We start from the raw sequence: 5579 nt of genomic DNA on the forward strand, positions 1-5579 counted from the left end.
TCTCTCTCTCTCTCTCTCTCTCTCTCTCTCTCTCTCTCTCTCTCTTTTCGTCAGATGGCACCCGTGTTCTTTTAACAGTATGCTGCCTGATGGTCAGTAGCTTTGACTTGCTGAGTGTATGATGACAGATCAGCAGTTGACGCGCCAACTCTCGGACCCTGGCAGTAAAATTCCTACCAGGTGTTATGTAGTCAATCATACACTGAATGTGATCCGCATACTGTCTTGCCCAGCATATCTTGATGCTGATTTGATGCATTTGTCTTTTGGTCTGATGAATAGGCGTGGGTTTTGCATTACGTTTTGCGTCCACCAAAGCTCTCGCTGCATTAAACACGCTAAAATACATAAACCAGAGGTCGGACTATTCGGAAAAATTTTCATGGAGCTCGTCATCAAGTTCAGTCAGATCTTTGGGCTTGAGAGAAATCTAAATGTTGATGTTTCCACGAGTCCTAAAGCATCGATCTTTCTCTATTGGACGCCTGCCTGCGGTTGATCTCAGTCTCACCTCTTTTTCTCTGTAGCTGGCTTGTTCTAGCTGCGTTTGAGTATGCGCTCCGCTTATATAATCCCTTTTTTGGAGGTCCTCGGCGCGGTTTCGCAGACTTTGATGCCAAAAATGCGTGAGCTCTGGGCAATTTTCGCACCAGAGAGTATGCAGTCGCGCCATGTAAGCTTCTTGTTCGTAGGCCATGCTGGTATCTCAGCACTCCAGCAGATCGTGCCTGAGTCTATCCGCCCACTCAAAAGTATTGAGATTTTGCCGGTCTATTGTCTTGATTGGCTCCCTTAACTCTAGAGTAGTCGAAATTGTTCTCCGACACATTGTTGTTCCCGCTAGCAGCTAGGGAAAAGGGTTCTTCATTCTTGTAGAGCCTAGCATGCAAGGATAAGGCTGCGTACTCTGAGAGGTCGCTCGGTATCTCATAGCCACCGTTTCTGACACCTCAATTCCAAGACAATTTTCCACGCCTGCTTATTAATTATTGTAACCATATTCAGCACAAAGCCTTGGTACTCAGGCCGAGGACGCGTGCGGTGGCTTTGTCATAGGCCCTTCGGTTCGATTTCAAAGAAACCGAATATACAGTGAAACTGCCATCATTCAAACAGGCGATAATTCGAAGTTTTCTTTAGTCCCTACTGAAACTCCTATTCTCTCAATGTCAATTCTCTCAATTATTCGCTATTTTGAATCAAATTGAACGTCCTGAGAGAGTTTATAGTTTTCATAATTCGAAGTACAAGAAATTTTACTTTGGAAAATCAGAGATTTTCTCTAAGATCTAAGAATCTCTAAGATGGTTAAAATCAATCAAAATTGACTGTTTTGTCCAGTATGTTTTTAAAAATAGGAGGAAGCAGTAAAAAGTACGAGGAAATATTAAAACCGACTCAATTTAAATTTTCCTTCTGAAGCCTAAATCTGATTATTATTATATATTTTTACTAGTATTTACTTCTATATCATATTATATATTAATATTGTATATTTAAAATATTTGTATTACTTATTTTTTAAATTGTCTACGTCCCGTGCCACAATTCGAATTATGGAAGTTTCACTGTATTCATATGTATCCACTCATCTCACAGCCGTAATGCGTGGCCATAGGTGTGATGATTTACCATGGTTCTACTGGGAGCCAGTGTCATCTTCAGATGTCAGGTGCTCCCTGTGGGTGCAATGCGTTGGCTGTTTAGTCTTTAGCCTTTTCTTTAAATTATATATATTAGGGTGGTCCAAAAAAGCATTGCAAAATTTTTTGACTCTAGACGGCAAGGCATCCTCTCAAGTTTTTATTTCCAGAGAAAGCAAATCCGTAATTTTTTTCGAAATTTCAATATTAGCACGTGCCACCGAGCACTTTAAAATCTCATTTAATTAAAATGGGGAAATATTTAATTTTCGATAAATTGGACTCATGTTCCAGGGATTCATCGAAACATGGCAAACTTTTTAGGGATTTAAAAGAAGTGTCTACAAAATAAAATGATACTGACAACTTTCATTTCCAACTCACTTCCACGCTCCCCGCAGTGCCCCAATTATGTCACAAAAATCGAAAAACTACATTTTACGCATTATTGTTACTTTTTAGTAATTTCCATCTTTTTTTCATACTAATAATTACTAATGGGCGATTTAAATATTTATCATGATTTTTGAAAAAAATTTCAATTGATTAAACAAATGTATATTATGTAAACAATAATTTTTTCCTCACAAATGTAAAAAATAATTGTATTTTCTAATTTAAATGCAATATTTTGTCATTTTTGGAGCAGTAAACTTTATCAACGAAATTATGTAATTATTTAAATGATTAATTATTATTTATTTTCAAAATTTCTAAATATTGAGACAGAGATATCCACTTTTTTTAAATTGGTATCCTATGCTACTTTTTGTGAAATAATTACATAATTTCGAAACATTTCTTCTAATGTTTAACAAATTTCTATTTGACTAAACAATCTTTATTTGCTCAGGCAGTCATGTTTCGATAACTAAAAAAATTAAATAAAATAGAAGAAATACAATTAATTACGATTTTAAAAGTATTTTTGGAAATGTAATTATTGAAACAAATTATATTTTTTGAACAATTAAAAAGTGTTAAATATATTCTTGCTATGCCCTATACAGTCAAAAACATAATTGTATGAGATGTATATTATTTCATTTTTTTAGCTTTCGAAAAAAACTTCTTGAGTTAATAAAGATTATTGAAAAAATATAAATTTATTAAATATTAAAAGAAATATATCAAATTTTTTTAATTATTCAGCAAAACGTAGCTTACGATACTAATTTTTTTAAAAAGTTGATTCTGTGGCTCAATTTTTAGAAATTTTGAAAATGGACAATAAATAATTATTTAAATAATTACATTATTCTTTTAGAAAAATTTAATTCTCCAAACAATGACAAAAAATTATATTATATAATTATATAAGTTAGGAAACAAAGAAAGTGTGGGTAAGTAGGAATCTGGCCACGTTAACCAATCATCACATGACCTTAAATAATTTAAATTTGTTTAAACAATTGAAAATTGTGTAAAAAGTCATGGTGAATATTCAACTTGTCCCTTAGTAATTGTTTTTAAGAAAAAGACGACGAAAATCGCTAAAAAGTAACAATAATAAGGAAAAATGTATAGTTTTCTTTTTTTTTGATCATGTTTAGGTGCTGCGAGGAGGGTGGGGGTAGGCTGGAAATGAAAGTTATTAGTATGGTTTTATTTCGTAGACACTTCTCTTGAATCTCTAAAAAAACTTGTCACGTTTCGATGAAACCCTGGAACATGAATTCAATTTTTCTAAAATAAAAAATTTCCCCATGTTAATTAAATGGGATTTTAAAGTGCTCGGTGGCACGTGTTAATATTAGAATTTCGAGAACAAAAATTACGGACCGAATGCATTTCAAATTAGGCAAGCCCCTACACGCAGAAAAAAGAACCTTACATTTTACTGAAAACCAAGTTAAATCTACCGATCTTCCTAGTACGTATATGGACAACATGACAGTTCAGTAAACGTTACAATTATAGGCAAATAAGTATGACTATCAATGATGGTTACTAGTACCGATTCTCAAGTGGTGCTGACCTGCGGATCAGTAGATTTTACCGATCCCGTCGCTATTCTGTACAATTCCTGGATGCTTCAATTACGAATTATCATATCACTTTAACGAATAATATAAAGAGATCTAAATTATGTTATCGGCGTAAAGTACAGTTAATACTGCACTATAAATTGTGGAAAAGTATTGCTAAAAAATAATTAATAAACAAGCGCAAGGTTATATCTTATAAATATTTTCGGATATACTTATAATTAATATTTATTTGTAAGTTATAATGCTTATATAATACAATTAAAATTTCGCACACAATGGGGGGGGGGGGAGGGATTCGAACGCATAAACCTAATCACACAAGTCAACAGTCTTAACCACTACACTAGTATACGAGTTGCGATCTGTATAATAATTTTGAAATGCATTTGTAACTGAGTGTGGCGACCTCGGGAACGACTTCTGAATACGCAACCATGCCATCGCGACACACAACAAAAGTTCTAGCATTCACAGCATATCTATATGTCAGCTGAAACAGTCACGGAATAAAAACACGTCTTGCTCCAATAGACTCTCAAGTGTACGCGATCTGTGAATAAGTTGTGCCATCCAAAACTGTATTATTTTTATAAAACCCCTTCCTTGCAAAGTGGGAATATTGAGTAATGTGACGACTGTCACAGGAATGTCAAAACGGAATGTTTTTTAGGTGATGCAATCCATTCATTGTCGATTGCGTCGTGAATTCACCCGGTGCTCCGCGCGGATAGGTTGCGTTGCGACTTTAAGGGCGAGTTAAGTGAACCGATCGGATCGGTAGCATGTACCGATCTTTCAGTAATGTCCACTGCACTACTATTGTAATCTCGGTTCAGTGAATTTTACATGTCGTTCAGTATGTAATGCGAAGGAATAGAGGTTTATTTTACTGATGGATAACCCTTGAATGAACCTTAATTTCATTGTGACATTTACGAAATTCTAAGTGATTTTGACATTTTCACCCTCTTATTAAAAGCAGTTTATACTGTTGCGGTTACAAGAAACCCTTTACAATTCTTGATAAGTAAATATTACATTTATTTTTTCTGCGTGTACACTTGAAATCGCAAAAGCCTCTCGAGGGCGAAATATGTTGCTTTTTAGAGGAAATTAGGGGGCGATTGACTTATCGCTCCCGACCTTCACAGGTAGCCACCGGCTGAGGGGAGCGAACATCCTCTTCCACTGCACGGACTACAGCAGTAAGTCCAGCAACGTCCAGCCTTTCTCTCCCTCTGCCTTTTCATTTTCCGCATTTTCAATTTTGAAGATACACTGTAGTGCATTAAACTATAACTCAAAATTTGTTTGTGAGAGTGTCAAGGAAAATCATAAACAATTACAAGTAGATGATGTAAAAAGTATTAAATTAGCTGTTTATAGAGCGAGACGTAAATTAATTGCAAGCCGCTCTAAAGATTTGAGGGAGACACAACACATAATTAGCGATTTATATTTGCAAAGTACATGCGGTGATGATTTTGTAATGTTAAATAATAAGACTGAAAATTTTGTAACATTATGTTCCACTTGTTCATTTAAGTTAGTCGTGGATAAGAAAAATACAGGAGTTGGGCCTAATTACGTATCACTAAACTAGGAGGGGCGAGGGAGAGTAGGGTTGGATGTTACGGATGTTTGCTTCTCTCACCCGGTGCCTACTTGTGAAGCTCGGGAGCGAAGAGTATACAGCCCAAATTAGGAGATACGTACTATTCAGATTTGCATACAGAATTTTTTCTAAAAATTTATGCGTATTTGAATTTTGTCCTTTGTTTTTCAAAAAACTCGAATTTTTATGTGTATGTGTTTATAGAATTTGCCGAAATTTCATAGTGTTTTCTTAGATTTCAAAGATTTTCAAGTAGTTGAAAATATTTCCAAAATTCTTTTTTTTTTAATCCATTTTTGGTTCCAGATGAGCTGCAACAAAAATTAACTC

This window comes from Belonocnema kinseyi, chromosome 6 (genome assembly GCF_010883055.1).
Source record: "Belonocnema kinseyi isolate 2016_QV_RU_SX_M_011 chromosome 6, B_treatae_v1, whole genome shotgun sequence".
Taxonomy (NCBI): Eukaryota; Metazoa; Arthropoda; class Insecta; order Hymenoptera; family Cynipidae; genus Belonocnema; species Belonocnema kinseyi.